We start from the raw sequence: 16979 nt of genomic DNA, 5'->3' as shown, positions 1-16979 counted from the left end.
ACGAACGTTTCAGGACTTCTAGAATATCCCAAAGTATTTTAAGGAAAATTTTGAAGTGTTAAAAATAAGAGTATTTTTCTAATTAAAAAAAATTTATTTTAAGCAACCCTATTAAACAGATTGTTTTGCTGTAACGGCATGTTACAACCACACACATTTCCAGGCCGTTTGGCTGTTTGATACCTCTGAAAAAATGCACTGAGTCCAGCAGGAGATCATCTTGTATAAGTACACTAGGACTAAAAAAATGATCTGTGATTCAAAAATGCTACCTTGAACTTAGTAGGACATATCATCTACTGACATCCTACTACCTGGAAATGAAATGTATATATGAACACTGGGAGAAAAGAATTCCTCACAGAAAACAGCCTAAAGTAACAGGAAGGGAGGAGGAAAAGAATGGGGCCAGAGCCCTAGTGTACTAATTTGGAGACCCAGGTTGTAGATATGAGCAAGAATCATGCCTTTTTTTTTTTTCTTTACTGTCCTCAAGTTTCCACAAGTGTATCTGCCTTCCGAACTCCCTGATATCAGCAGTGGTTTTCCTGTCCAAAGCGTATGCCATAGGACTTCCGTGAAGGTGCTGAGGATGAGGCATGAGAAACCTCTCTAAAACTTCAGTTAAGATACCATCAAATTGTTCAGAATCCAAAGAATCTTCTATGCAATCACATTGAAACAATAAGAAACAAGCATTTTATATTCTTAATAAGGAATGTATATAATCCTTACCAATGTGACAGGATTAAGAATCAGCTCCTCATTTATCCTAAGGAAATATCAGAGATGTGCATAAAGACTTATGTACAGTGATATTCATCATACTCATTATACTGAAAAATAGAAAACAATCTAAATGACCAACAGGGGACTGGTTAAATAAATCATAATACATCTATTCATATGTAGGAATACTATGCAATGGTTAAAATCAGGGCCTCAAAGAAAAATTAATGATGCAAAAATATGATTGCAATATATTAAGTTAAAAAGGATACAAAACTAAATAGTATGATCCCAATTTTGCATACCCCCCTCCCAACATGTGTGCATGTAACTGGCAAAACATATATAAAATCTTATCAGTAGTTACCTGGGTCATAGGATTTTCTTCTTTGTACTGTATTTTCAAAATTATATGCATTTATTATATATTTTTTATAAAGAGAAAAACAATCAATGTAACTAGAAAAATCCATTTATTTCTAGTTAAGGTGCCCTTACATGTGCTTTGCTATTCCTCTAGCAACTAAAGGTCTGCTAGTACTCAAGACTATTCTATTTTCTAGACTAGGGTAGGAATGACCACTGGTTATATTTACATTATTAAGTTTTAGAGGAAACTTTCAGAAGCTTTTTTTTTTTTCCTCTCTGATGGTTTCCTGTGGTTGTGGCCTCAGAAAATAGATACGGTTTTAGGCCTGAATCCATCTCATTTTTTTGGAGTGTACCCCTAAGGGGAATTCTGCTTATGAAACAAGAGTATGTTGAGATAAGAATAAAGAAACGAAAACACGGTAGCCAAAATTAAATCTGCATTGTGAATAGCAAGTATTGGAACTGACACTGCAGAAAACAGAATCCATGCCAAGGAGGACAAACTTGAGTAAATGAAAAAAAAATGAAAGAAAAGATTAAAAAACGATGGAGGACAGACGTAGAAATAATCTATGAATAACAGATGCTCCTAAAGAAAAAACCCCAGCAGTTTAATCAATCAGAAGTATAAGAAAACTTTCCAGTTCCGGAAAAAAATACCTGAGACTGGAGACTGAGAAGGTTCAACAGAGATCATCAACACCAAGACATGTCCTGGCAAATGTTTTTAAATTTCAAGGATAAAGATATAATCCTACAAGCATACAAGCAGAAAAAAATAGGTTATTTTCAAAGAAACTAAAATCAGATTGACCTCAGATTTCTCCTCTGCAACAATAAAATGCCAGAAGACAATGAAGTAATGACTTACAGAGAGTTAAAAGGGAAAAGTTATGATCTAAGAATTTTATACCTTGTTCTACTTGTTCATATACAAAGATCACAGGAAATTCTTCTTAGTTCTGCAGTCTTATAAAATTTCACCATCCTGGTAGTACCTTTTTCATAAACTGTTCAAAGGTATGTCTTAGACCATTGAAAGAGAAACAAAATAAGAACTCAAGAATACTGAGGTAGGAAAGAATTGGTGAAGTATATTGATACCAACTTAATATCTAGAAATAACTGAATAAAATAATTAACCCCAATAAAGGAGAAAGGGTCAATAATGAAGAATAAATAACTGATATAAGTATATAAACAATATAAACCTTTAGAAAGTTAAAGGTAAGATTTGTAACCTCAGGATAAATTAATGTGGACTCAAATTAAAAGAGGTAGTGGAAGAAGGGAGAAACTAAGATTCTAAATTCTCTGTCTTTCCTAAAAAGATATTTTAAAACCACTACTTTTAGTAACTACCAAATAAATATAAATTTTGGCATGCTTTGAAAAAGCATACAACAACCGAGAATTATACTTATTCATTGCAGTCCAAATCAGTGGAGAATATAATAACTGGCAAAGACTGTGAATAGTACTTTATGCAGGCATCACATTCAACCCTAAGCACGGAGGTAGGTATAATTACCCCTATTTTACAGATGAGGAAACCAAGGCTCAGCAAAGTTAATTTGTGAACGGCAGAAGCAAGGTTCAAAGCCAAGTCTTTCTAGCTCCATAATTCTTTCTTCAATATTTCATAACCTCTTCAAACAAACAAATCCATAAGGCCGAAGAAAAAAAACAAACCATAAGGAAAAGAATAAAAAACTTAAAATAGGATGACAGAAATAATTCCAAAAGTAATAATGTAAGAAATGTAAAGTATCTAATTAAAGCAAAGTGTCTTACTGGATATTGGATGCTATTACAGAATTATTGATGTTTTTATGAGTGATGATGGTATGTTTGATGTTTATAAAAGTCTTTATCTTTTAAGAAATATAAACGTAAATATTTATGTCTGAATTGATGTATCTAGGAGTAGCTTCAAAATAATCCACTGGAGCCAGGGAGGGGAAGAGAGAAAGTAGTGTGTATGATGGGGAGTACAGATGAAACAAGACTGGCCATGAGATAATCTTTGAGGCTGGGCTATGGAAATATGGTGGTTCATTATACTATTCTCTCTACTCTGGTATGTGTTTGAAATGCTTGATAATAAAAATTTTAATAGTCTTAGGTTATATTTTTAAGAAGCTTAAAAAATCCACACCAGTATTTACCGCTTTAAAGAGAAAGCCAAGCAAAAACAGATAAGCATAGAAAAGCATAAAGAAAAAGAAGAAAGCAAGTGTATGTATTATTAAGGCCAAAAATAAAATGTGAAGCAAAAACCTTAAGCTGATTAAATAAAAAGGTGATTTGATTTGGACTAAAAATATAATTAGTACTTAATACATACAGTAATAATAATTGTTATCATTTACTGAGCAATTACTGCACACCAGGCAAGTACATCTTTGATGCTTCTAAGAACTCTGTGAGGCATTATCACTAATTTACAAATGAGGACATTAAGCTAAGATGGGTATGTCAATCTTTTAAAGCGCTGTATCCTCAGCCCCTAGCAAAATGCCTGGCTGGCATACAGTAAGTGCTCAATAAATATTTGTTGAATAAATGAAAAAGTCTAATATCCTGCCTAAAGCAAATAAGTAGAGCTTAAATTCAAACCTAACTCTGATTCTAAAACCCCTACTCTTAATCACATTTAAATCTTTTCATAGTATTTCATAGTAAGAGTGAAGATGTTTATTTCCTTCTGTGTATGTTTCTGTTTGTCAGATTTTCTATAATCAGCCTGTGTAACTTTTTTCAGACGAGTCATTAAAAATAATAAATGCAAAATAGTACTGAACACTTAATCACCGACTAACCTAACCACAAAACACAAAAGGAGATGTTCTGGGGACTATAACATGAAATAAATGGACACAGGTGGAAGGGGAAATTTTAGCACACTAACATCAACTAGCATAATGAATAAAACAGGACAAAGCATTTGATGTAACTTACATTAGAATAGGTAGATATTGAATTTTATAATGTAAAAAGAATATGGGTTCAAGTTATCTATGAAAAGTTATAAAAGACTGACCATGTTCTAGGCCATGAAGTAAGTCCAAAATTCTTAAAAGCAGGAACTCTACAGATATTTTCTGATTATGACAAAAAACTGAATAAGGAAATAAAGCACTCATTCAGAAATCAATATTATTCTAAATAACTACTGGCTCAAGGAAATAAATAATAACAGCTATCATTTATGCAATGCTTATTTTGTTCAAAGTACAGTGTTGGCTATGTTGCATATATTCTCTCATTTAATCCCAATTAATCATTAATCAACTATGAGGGATGTTATTATATAGAGAAGAAAAAACTTAGGTTGAGAATTAGTAACTTGTCCAAGATCACAGGGGTATTAAGTTTGCGGATAAGACAACTGAACCCAAGTCTGAATCCAAAGCTCACACTACTACACAGAAATGATGTCATATTACTGTTAGAATTCAAGTATAGGCATCTAGCTGTGCTCATTTTTCTCTATTTATAAAATAAAATTTTGTAATAAAAAGTGGAGAAAACTACAACTCTTAACACATGTTCTGAAAATGTCCGTTTGTTAAATACACTACACTAAGAAGGTAATGGTTCGTTTTTCTAACGTATCATTGATCCGACGTAATATTTAAAATTGCATAATCTCCTAAAAGAGACTCCTTTGAATATATTCATATTCTCGAGAGGGCAATTAAAAAGGAAGAAACCATAAAATCAGATAAAGTAGGGAATATAAGGTAAACATGATTGTCACTAAATTTATTTCTAAAAAGTCACTATTTTCTGGTACTTATCTGCAATCCATAAGAGTTCAATGGAATCTTAGCCAGCATGGATTTGAATCCACCACTAACTGTGGGCAAGCCCTTAAAGCCTCTCTGATTTGTGATTTCTTCATGCATAAAATATGTGGATATCTAAGGGCTTTTCCAGCTTGAAAATGTTATAATCCTGTGACTTTAAGGATTAAAAGTATTTAAAATTTTGTGGGGTTTTTACACCTGAGGAAATTACTAATTCTGTATTTAAAGCTGTTTTGTACGTTATTTCTAACTGTAATTCCTTCTTTCTTTTCTGCATCTAAAATACAGTTTTATCTATATCCTTCATTGGTACCTTTGTATCCAAGTGTAAACAAGGATCATACCAAAGAATGGATTGTAACAAATGCTGTCACCTGAAAGAGAAGTACTAACAAAGAGAAAATAAATGAAACATTGTTTTTCTGTGCAGATTAAGGAACCTAAAGCAATTTTATAATTTCCACAATCCAATCTTACCAGTCTTATTTTACTAGTAAAGTGTCAACTTATTTTTTAAGCTACTCTGTGTACGCCCACTGCTATTTATGCCTTCCTAACACCTTCAAACTCCACCTCTTAGTACCACATGGAGTTGGCAGTGTTTCCCAAACCTGTGTGATGATCAGAATCACCTAAGATTCCTGTTAATAATACACTACCTGGCCTTACCTCAAACTGAAACTGAATCAGAAGTTCCAGAAGCCCCGTGGCTCGGTATTTCATTTTTTAAACAGGCACCTTAGATGACTCCTGTGATTAGGTTAAGTCTGGGAAATCACAGTGTAGAGAAAAGATCATGGGCTTTGGAGCCTGACATACCAAGTTTCAGAACCTGGCTTTGTCCTTTATTATAGGTGTGACTTTGGGCAAGCTACTTAACATGAGTCTCAGTTTTCTAATCTACAAGATTTGAATACCAGTTATGCCGGAGGTTGTAATAAAGTTTAGTACGCTTAGCCATGCTGGGTGCCCAGTAAGTGTTAGCTTCTCTTTCCTCCTGCTCATCTTGCCAGAGGAATTGACAAATGCAAATACTTGAGGGTATTCTGGTGAGTCCCTTACCCTAATGGGTCCACTTCCATTTCTAGGGCTAAAAGTCTGAGTACTAGGTAATTCATTAATGCATTACTTGGTTTGGCTAATTTAAGTCTTAGGAAAAAGTCTAATAATTTCTTCTGGTTTCCAGAGGCTTAGTGAAGTCCTTCTATCTAAAACAGATACACCATGATGCCGAGCCGAGCTTCAAAGCCCAAGCTTTATTTGTTATGTGACTGTGGCAAAATTACCTGAACCTGTTTCCTCATCAGCAAAACAAGTGGTGCTTAAATGTTTGATGAACTGAACCCAACATGTGTTACTGATAACATAACTGTTAACTAAAAGTCACTTTAATTAAACTTACACACAGTCTTACAAACATTCTTATGAACAAAACGACAGCAATAATAGCTTGCCAGTAAGTGAAACAAGACAGAATAGGACTTGCTCAAATACACAAAAAAGAGCTTAACAGCCAAGCAATATCAACTGTACCTTAACACAAAGTGTATTAGACAAGTTTGGAACTGAACTTACTTAGGAAAAAACAATCCAAACTACTCACTCATTAAATATATATACATATATATATATTTAAAAGTACCATAGGTATAAACACAACCAGGCAGCAAGGTTTATTTTTGGAAAAATGAGAAATATAGTTTATAATTACAGCTCCATAATGAATTCTAGCTGTATATGTATTAAGCATAAACACTATTAATAAGAGGACTCTACTAAAAATTGTTAGTATTAACTGTCCAGATAAGCTACAAAATAAAAGAAACCTAAAGAAATAAGAAAAAAACTAAAAATCTGGGAACATTCATTCAAGACAGAGGAAAAATTTTTAAAAAAATAAACAAGAAAATAACAAACCTCAAATCCTACTGAAAGTAATTTAAAGAACCATAGCTTTTCTCAACTTATTTATTCTTTAATACAACTATTTTCTTTCATTTAGTTCCTGCCCTTTGCTTATGTTTATTTCCAGACATTTAATATTTTTACTGATATTTTGAATGAGCTCTTTTTTCCCATTATCATTTCTAACAAGGAAAACTATTTATTAATTTTTAAATATATATTCTGTTTAATACCACCTTATTAGACCATCATTAGTTTTCACAAAGCTTTTTAGTGGTCTCCATAGATTACCTAAGAAGATGATTATATCATCTATGAATAGTTATCTTTTATCCTTCTTTTGAATACCTTTTGATTTTCTTGTCTAACTTCATTAGCAAACTCTTGTAGAATGTGAAACAGAGGTGAAAACAGCAGGCACAATTTTAATGAGATTGCCCATAATATGTCTCCATCAAGCATGATGCTGGCTACTGGTCTGAGACTATTTTTTAATAATGTTAAGGACACACCCTCTTATTCCTATTTTACTGTTTTTTTTTTTGCGGTACGCGGGCCTCTCACTGTTGTGGCCTCTCCCACTGCGGAGCACAGGCTCCGGACACGCAGGCTCAGCGGCCATGGCTCAGGGGCCCAGCCGCTCCGCGGCATGTGGGATCTTCCCGGACCGGGGCACGAACCCATGTCCCCTGCATCGGCAGGCAGACTCTCAACCACCGCGCCACCAGAGAAGCCCTATTTTACTGTTTTTAATTGAGAATAGACACTGAATTTTATCTAATGCTTTCTCAACTTTTTTCCTAACTTTTAAATTAGAAATGATTATATATTCACAGGAAATTGCAAAAATAATAGAGAGGCCCCATATACCTTTAACCCAGTGGTTACATCTTACACAACTTCCTGTCAAGACCAGGAAAATTATACTGGTACAATGCCCAGACCTTACTCAGATATCACTGGTTTTACAGGTTCTCGCGTGTGTGTGCGTGTGCGTGCTCATTATTACACATTTTATCACATGTATAGGCACCTGTATCTACCACCAGAGTAAAGATACCAGTTCTTCGCCATCAGGATCCTGCGTGTTGCCCCTTTACATCCACCTCTCTCCCACCCTTCTTCCTAACCCTGGCAACCACTAATCTAGTCTCCAATTTTGTCATTTCAAGAATGTTATATAAATGGAATCATATGGTATGTAACTTTTTTCCACTCAGCACGAATTCCCTGAAGATTCGTCCAAGTTGTTGTATCAATAATTCATTCCTTTTAGTTTAGTAGTATTCCAGTATTCCATGGTGTGAACATACCACAGCTTGTTTAACTATTCACCCATTGAAGGACATTTGGTGTCTAACTTTTGGATATTACAAATAAAGCTGCTATGAACATTTGTGAACAGACTTCTATGTGGACATACATTTTCATTTCTCTGGGATAAATGCCCAGGAGTGCAACTGCTGGGTTATATAATAAGTGTATGTTTAGTTTTTAAAGAGATGACCAAACTATTTTCCAGAAAGGCTGTATAATTTCACTTTCCCATCAGCAATGTATGAAAGATCCAGTTTGTCCATATCCTCACCAACACTAGGTACTGTCACTATTTTTCATTTTGGGTATCCTAAAAGGTATGTAGAGATATCTCTTTGTGGTTTTAATTTTCATTTCTCTGATAGCTAACCATGTTGACGTCTTCTCATATGCTAATGTGCTATCCATATATCCCCTTTGATGAAATGTCTGTTTATCTCTTTTGTCCAATTTCTAACTGGACTATTTGCCTTTGTTACTGTTAAGTTTTGAGAGTTCTTTATATATATTCTAGATACAAGTCCTGTCTCAGATACAGGTGTGCAAATACTTTCACCCAATCTGTGGCTTGTCTTTTCATCCCCTTAACAGGATCTTTTTCACAGAGCGAACATTTTGAATTTTGATCAAGTCCAATTTATTATTTTTTTCTTTTATGGATTGTGCTTTTGGTGTCTGGTCTATGAACCCTTCACTTAGCCCACAGGCCCAAAGATTTTCTCTTATATCTAAGTTCTAAATGTTTTAGAGTTTCCACGATCCATTTTGGATTAATTTTTGTATAAGGTGTGAGGTTTAGGTTGAGGTTCACTATTTTACCTATGGGTGTGTAATTGCTCCAAGCACCACTGTTGAAAATGCTATCTATTTTTCCTTCATTGAATTGCATTTGCATCTTTGAAAAAAATCAGTTGGCCGTACTTGTTTGGGTCTATTTCTGGGCTCTCCATTCTGTTCCACTGATCTATGTATTTATCCCTTCACCAATACCACAGGATTTTGATTACTGAAACTATTTAGTAAGTCTAAAAGTTGGGTAAAGTGATTCCTCCCACTTTATTTTTATCCTGTTTTGGATATTTTAGTTCCTCTACCGTTGCATATAACTTTTAGAATACGGTTGTGTTAAACCTATAGAAGAATTTGGGGAGAACTGGCATCTTTACTATGTTGTGTCTTCTAATGTATGAACATGGTAGACCTCTCCATTTATTTAGACCTTTGATTTCATTTAACATTTTTTAGATTTCAGCACACAAGCCCTATACATGTTTTGTTAGATTTATACCTGAGAAATTTTTTAAGCAATTACAAATGGAACTATGTTTTTCCTTTTGGTTTCCACACATTCATTGCTAGTATATAGAAACACTATTTTTGTATGCTGATCTTGTATCTTACAACTTTGCTGAACTCACTTATCAGTTCTAGATTTATGTAGATTCCTTGGGATTTCCATTGGAGACCTCATGTCACTTGCAAATAGAGACATTTTTATTTCTTCCTTTCCAATCTGTATGTCTTTAATCATGTGTTTTGCACATTATTAATATTTTTATTCAACTTTAATATGGTGGACTACATCAATTGATTTTTTGAATACTGAACCAGTCTTACACCCCTGGAATACAACCCACTTGGTCATGCTGTATACTTCTTTTTATATGTTGCTGGATTTGTTTTGCTAATATTTTGTTGAGCATTCTGTGTCTATATTCTTAAGGGATACTGATGTGGAGTTTTCTTTTCTGTACTGTCTTTAGGTTTTGGTATCAGGGTGATACTGGCCTCAAAAAATGAGTAGTGATATGCTTCCTCTTCTATTTTCTGGAAGAGAATGTGTAGAATTCATGTTATTCTTGATGTTCCAGATCCTTCTTTTATCATTTCCTTTCTGCTTGAAGAACGACCTGTAGTCATTCCTTCACGGTCTGTTACAGACACATTCTCTTAGCTTCCCTTCACCAGAGACTGCTTTGATTGCACCTTCACGCTAGAAGGATATTTTCACTGGGTATAGAATTCTGGGTTGCAGATCTTTTCTTTCAGCACTTAAAAGACAGTGTGCCATTTCCCTCTGGCTTCGATGGTTTTTAATGTGGGATCTACTGTCATTTGAATTATTATTCCCCTATAGGTAATAGTTCAGTTCTAACTGCTTTTAAGATTTTTTGTCTTTTACTTTGATTTAGAAACAAATTTTAACTGTGGTAAAATACACCTAGCATGAAATTTACTGTCTTAACTGTTTTTTAGTATGAAGTTCAGTATGTTAAGTATATTCACATTGGGTTTCCCTGGTGGCGCAGTGGTTGAGAGTCCGCCTGCTGATGCAGGGGACGCGGGTTCGTGCCCTGGTCCAGGAAGATCCCGCATGCCGCGGAGCGGCTGGGCCCGTGAGCCATGGCCGCTGAGCCTTCGCGTCCGGAGTCTGCGCGTCCGGAGCCTGTGCTCCGCAACGGGAGAGGCCACAACAGTGAGAGGGCCGCATACAGAAAAAAAAAAAAAGTATATTCACATTCTTGTGCAACCAATCTCCAGAATTTTTCATCTTGCAAAATTGAAATTCTATACCCATTAAACAATTTCACATTTCCGAAGGTTTGATTTTGATGTGCCTAGGTGTGGATTACTTTAGTTTACCTTATTTGGAGTTCAATCAGCTTCTTGAATCTGTAGGCTTACATCTTTTGCCAAACTGGGGAAATTTCAGGCATTATTTCTTCAAGTCCACCTTTTTTCTCTGCTTCTGAAACTGTGGTGACATGAATATTAAATCTTCTGTTAATGTTCCCAGGCCCCTGAGACACTCCATTTATTTTTCAGTTTATTTTTACTCTGCTATTCAGATTGAGTAATTTCTATTGCTCTATCTTCAATTTTATTGACTCTTTCCAGTCACCTCCATTTTTTTTTTTTTTTTTGGCTGCACCACATGTGGGATCTTAGTTCCCTGACCAGGGATCGAACTCGCACCCCCTGCAGTGGAAGCACAGAGTCTTAACCACTGGACTGCCAGGGAAGTCCCTCCATTCTTCTATTGAGCCCATGTAGTAAGTTTATTTCAGTTATTGCATTTATCGGTTCTAAAGTGTCCATTTTCTACTTTATTTCTTTTCTGAGACTAATTTTTCATTTGTTTCAAATGTGTTTGTGGTTGCTCACTGAAGTATTTTTATGATGGCTGTTTTAAAATCCTTGTCAGACAATTCCAATATATGAAGCATCTCCGTGCTGGTATCTGGTGCCTTTTTTCTCATTCATGATGCAATTTTCTTGGGTCTTAGTGTAAGTGAACTTCAGCTGTATAATGGACATTTTGGAGATTTTAAGACTCTGGATCCTATTTAATCTTTTTTAGCAGGCAGTCTACCAGTTGAGGTGTAGTGTGAGGGCAGGGTGAGTGTGTATGTTCAGCTTCCTGCTGGGCTCCGCCAACACCACCCTGGCAAAAGTGGAGCAATGACTCACATTGCTTTTTTGCAGATGGGTGGGATGGAAGTTCAGCTTCACTCTTGTTCCCAGTGAAAGTGGGGCACCAACCCATACCACCTCATTGCCTCTGAGCAGGGGTGCAAGCTCAGCTCCCTGACAGACCCTACTGACAATAGGAAGAGGGGAAGTGGAGGGCTGACTCACACTGCTTCATTGCTGCAGGGTAGAGTGGAGTTCAGCAGAGTTCAGCGGAGTTCAAGGTAGACTTCAGCTCCCTGAAAGGCCCAGCTGACAACAGGAGAGGGGAGAGGGAGAAGTGGGGTGCCAATCAGCCCTGCCATCTACCACTCTGTTCCACCTTGTAGATGCCAGATGGAGGTGGTATCTGGGCCCTACTGCATCAGCGGAGGGGGCAAGCAGCGTTGACCAGGCCACCTCCAACCATCTTGTTCTGCCTTGTTGATGCTGGGTGAGGGTGGACCTCACTGACACAGGGCGGGGGGAGGCTTAGTGGGGACTAGTCCTACCTCACACCACCTTGTTATGCCTCATTGCTTCCAGGTTGGAGTGGAGGCTCAACTGGCTGCTGGACCCCACTGACACTACCCTAGTGAGAACACCACCTCCTTCTGTAGGGAGTGGGACAGGCGTGGTGGTGAGGGAATATCAGGTCCCTGCACAACCTGCCAAAGTCACCGAGCAGGGGGAATCAAAGTGCTGTTTGTTTTTGCTAGGCAGCGAAGGGGAGAAGGGGCGATTAGGTCCCTGATCTGCCCAGCCACAAGCACTGCCACTTGCTTCTTAGAAGCAGGGTGGGGTTTTTCTGTTGGTGTTTGGCTACAGTAGGGTGGGTATTGTCAAAAAGGTTTACTGTTGTTAGCCCACCCTTTCTTTAGTCATCTGGCTAAAGAGAACAGGCTTTTCTTGGAACCCTTTTTGTCTGCGCCTGTTGGTGGTTCCAGGTTGGAGGCTTTTAAAACACCCTGTCCAGGATATATGGGAGGCAATAAGAACACCCAGGGAACTCACTACTTGTGTCATTCCTTTAATCCCAAAGTCTGTAGGCAGTCTGCTTTCTAATTTCCACCTTTCAGAGTGTTCCTGTACTTGTTTGCTGTGATGTCTTAGGTGTTTTAGTTGTAAAGGAAGACCTAGGAGGAAAAGGACTCCTCCTCCTTGGCAGAACCAGAAGTCTCCACCAAGTGATTAATTTTTATGTTGAAAATAACATTTTCTGTGTGTGTGTGTGTGTGTGTGTGTGTGTGTGTGTGTGTGTGTTAAAAGAAACTTTACTGGGTGTTTGGGGTAATGACATTTATTTTCTAGGTTTCCACATTATGGTTAAAAATGCACTATGGAAAACTGCTATATGACATCATAGATCAGAACTTTCCCCTAAAGTTCCGATTATGTTTATATCATTCCTGGCTAATTTAGCTTGCTTCATGTTATTCAACTGCCAGTCCACCTCAGTACTTTCACACTATAATATTCCAAAGGAAAGAATTCTATCTCATTCATTATCACCTAGTACTATACCACACAAATTCAGAACAGCCAGGGGGAAAAGATCCCTTTAAAACTCATTTTGAGCTCCTCTTTTTAATAATCCAAGGCAAATCTTATTTTTAACTTGCCTGTGACATTTCTCTCTTTAAGTAACCCCCCTTACTGCTATCAACATCCATTGTGATAGTTATTTTTCTTGAATTATACCAAGAGCCAGGAGGAACTTGAAGGAAAGAAGGCCAACAGGGGTTTTGCTTTGCATTTTCACTACTTTAAATGAAACGTCTGTATATCTCACTTTAAGAGATGGATCCTTGAAAATTCATTTATTTGTTGACTTATATTTAATTTCAGAGATTCTAGACTTTTTGTTTTGACTGACCTTCAATTAATTCCTGTACTCTTGCTTTAAATAAGAAACTATAGAATAGTATAACAAGACTGAGGAGACTGTAAGGAAAAATATCACTGCCTCAATTTTTGCTTTCTTTGTATAATTTGTTTTATAATTAATCTTTTAACTCTTTGTTGTGTTCCTCTAGAAACTCTGTTCTGGCTGGGAGAAGGTGTGGCCCAGGTGAAGCAGGGCTCTATTCACCCAACTGGAAAGCCATTGTTCTAGAAAAAGCTTTTTATTTATCACATCTAAAAATAAAGGAAATCTTTTAAAAGTGCAAACTGAAACTAAGTTTTCTGAGAACTATGTATATAACATGACACAGATAAGGATCTTCTATATCAGCATTAGAGCGAAACTCCATTTAAGTCCCTAAATCAGCAGCAAAATAAGCACGAGAACTATGGATACAAGTAGACAATAAGCACATGAAAACATCCTTCACATTCCCAGTCATTAGAGAAATGTAAATCAAAACCACAATGAGATACCACTTTCAAACACACTAGGGTGGTTATAATGAAAAAAACAATAACAAGTGTTGGTGAGGATGTGGAGAAACTGAAACCCTCGTGCATTGCTGGTGCGAATGTAAAATGATACAAACAAGTTGGAAAACTATTTGGCAGGTCCTCAAAATATTAAATATAGACTTACCATATGACACAGCAATTCCACTCCTAGGCAAACACCCAAGAGAACTGAAAACATGTTCACATAAAAGCTTGTATACAAATGTTCATAGCAGCATTATTTATAATACCCCCAAAATGGAAACAATCCAAATGTCCACCAACAGATACACTGATAAACAAAACTGCTATAACCACACAATAGATTACTCAGCCATAAAAATGAAGCATTGACACATGCTACAACACTGATGAACCCTGAAAACATTATGTTAAGTGCATGATGTCGACACAAAGGCCACATATCATATGATTCCATTAACATGAAATGTCCAGAATAGGCTAATCTACAGAGACAGAAATTAGATTATTAGTTGCCAGGGGCTGGGGGAAGGAGGGAATAGGGAGTGACTGCTAATGAGTGTGGGATTTTGGAGGTCATGAAAATCTTCTGGCACTAGATAGTGGTGATGGTTGCACAACTTTGTGAATATACTAAAGACCACTGAATTGTATACTTTACAAGGGTACAATTTTGTGGTATATAAATCATATCTCAATTTTTAAAAAGATTAACTAGGGCTATTTAACCTAAGAATTAAAAAACCCAAAGGGGGGGAAAAGTCACCAATGATCAACGTTTCTTTAAATTTCCTTTTCTTTTACTGTAGCAAGATAATTGGCAACTTTTTCAGGTTGTGCCACATCCTGTTTTCTGGCACTGTGAGGGAAAGTCAAATACATTTTTCTGAAAAGAAGATGCAAATATAAAGAGGTAATGATTTAATAAGCTGCAATTAAAAAACAGAGCACAGTTACTCAAGCACACACCTAGGGGCTTCTGTATGGAGAGGTGTTAAGTTACATCTGGACAAACCCCCTTTTTCAAGTACAGTAGTTTTTGTTTCAAATTCTCACTTGTAAGATAGTTGTTTAGAAATCTCAAAAAAATTTCCCATACGATGTCACATACGATGCTGTTTCTCAGGCCAGCTCACAAAAGCTTATTTTACCCATGCTGTATTTGGAGAGTAATATCAATTTTGCTTTTCTAAGTCTCCCTGTACGTTCCCATGAAAACATCTGCTCAATACAAACCACCTGGACCCTTTTGCCCTTAGGAGGAGATGTCATCTAGACCGAGTCACTCACCTCTACGCTGTTTTCAACCAAAGCAGGGCAGTCTAGTGGAAAATCAGTGGGATTGCAATCTGCGAGACCTGGTGTTTGAACCCTGCCTCCTCCACTTAATAGCTGTGCAACCATGAACAAGTTACTTAACCTCTCTAGGCTTCAGTTTCCTCACCTGTAAGTTGAGGTTAATTACATCTACCTTATTCAAGTTGATATACACAAAGCGTCTAGTCAGAGAGGGCATTCAGTATATGTTAATCTCCAAGATGAACCAATCTACTTTCCCAGTATTAATTAGCATAGTATAGTGAACAAAATGCACCAATTCTGATAGCTAAATTTCCCCAATGCTTCGATGTTATCACTTGAATGAGAAATGTCACTGTAAAGTTAGTAAAGTTGTAGAAAGTGCAGAATGGTTATTTGAGGGGCATGTACCACTTAGGAGGGCTTACCAAAATCTTCAGGGTAGAAGAGAGACAAGACGAAGCTGATTAAACATAATTTGAAACAGCATATTAAATATATTTTTCATTTAGAAAAAGCTTTAGCCTATTAATTTCAAACTACAAGTAAGAAAAGGTAGAGTTGAAAAACACTGGTGTAGAAAAAAGGGTTCAGTTTGTGCTAATTCTATAATCTAGAACTGTGCTGTTCAATGTGGTAGCCAATAGCCACAGATGACTATTAAAATTTAAATTAATTAAAGTTAACTTAAAAATTCAGTTTCTCAGCCATACTGGCCACATTTCAAGTGCTCAGTAGCCACACATGTGGCTGGCTAGTGGCTACTGAATGGTACCCATCTAGAAGCTGGGGTTTTTTTTAAGTGCATCTTTCCTATTATTTTATATTCTTTTCAGGTAGACTCCTCTGCTCCTAAATGTGAAAAAGTGAAATAACATCCTGGGTAACTGAGGTTTTTAGTAGAGATTCTACAAGATTTCTGGAGTGAAGATTTCTCCCAAAACATTGCACTTGAGGTGCACGTCAATCTATTAATGTCAAAATGAACTTTTGTTTCAGGCTATCATTTGCCATCTGCTTCTAACACATATCAAATGGCTGAACCAAGTTTCCTATAACAAGTTTTGTGGGCCAAAGGATTAGACGCAAGCTCACAGAAATCTAGATGACCAGGTCAGACATGAAGATGAGATCATCATCATATGTAAGATTATAAAAATCAATTAACATGGTGGATAAAACAATTAATTTTTAAGGTATGTAAGAAACCATGGATAGAGTATTAGTTAAGATGGGAAAATCTGATTTAAGTTATGCTACTGCTGTAATTCTATTTATACTAATAGAGGGGAAGACTGATAGGAAGTATAAAAGTGCTTTTGGATTTACACATAAATGTAGGATCATCTAATATTCTGGCAATTAGCACTATTTCATGAAAAAACAAAACAAAACACAAAAATACCCTCCAAAAGACAATGTGGAGAGCTGACTCCAGGTGGGGCAGTAGGCTAGCCTCCTGATCTTTCGTTCATTCACATTCCTTTCTAGCTGATACCTTCAAGAGAAAAAGGTACATATTCAGAGTAGGTAATGCCAGTAATTGAGCTATTCCGTTATGGTATGCTGAAGCATAAAATCACTGTTTGTTAGTAGGTAATACGCCCCTCGAATACCCCTGACTCCAGAGGTATGTGTATATAATGGGCAGAGATCAGAAAAAGGGTGAGGAAGTCATTTTACATCATTGGTAAGCTGTAAGTAAACTTT

General features: G+C 36.5%; 1 protein-coding gene across 2 annotated transcripts in view; it reads right to left on the bottom strand.

Annotated features, from left to right (window-relative positions):
• Nucleotides 1-16979, bottom strand: part of RPS6KA3 (ribosomal protein S6 kinase A3) — a 110202-nt gene that overhangs the window by 85866 nt on the left and 7357 nt on the right. The window contains exon 1 of one of the 2 annotated variants that reach the window (XM_060002222.1): nucleotides 736-1740. The exons of the other annotated variant lie outside the window; for it this stretch is intronic. The gene's annotated coding sequence lies outside the window, so the exon portion shown is untranslated. Of the gene's footprint in view, nucleotides 1-735; nucleotides 1741-16979 lie in introns of those variants that run through there. 2 annotated transcript variants of the gene reach the window in all.

This window comes from Delphinus delphis, chromosome X (assembly GCF_949987515.2).
Source record: "Delphinus delphis chromosome X, mDelDel1.2, whole genome shotgun sequence".
In the NCBI taxonomy this organism is placed as follows: domain Eukaryota; kingdom Metazoa; phylum Chordata; class Mammalia; order Artiodactyla; family Delphinidae; genus Delphinus; species Delphinus delphis.
Note: the sequence above shows the minus strand (reverse complement) of the source record. Positions and strands in the feature narration are given on the sequence as shown.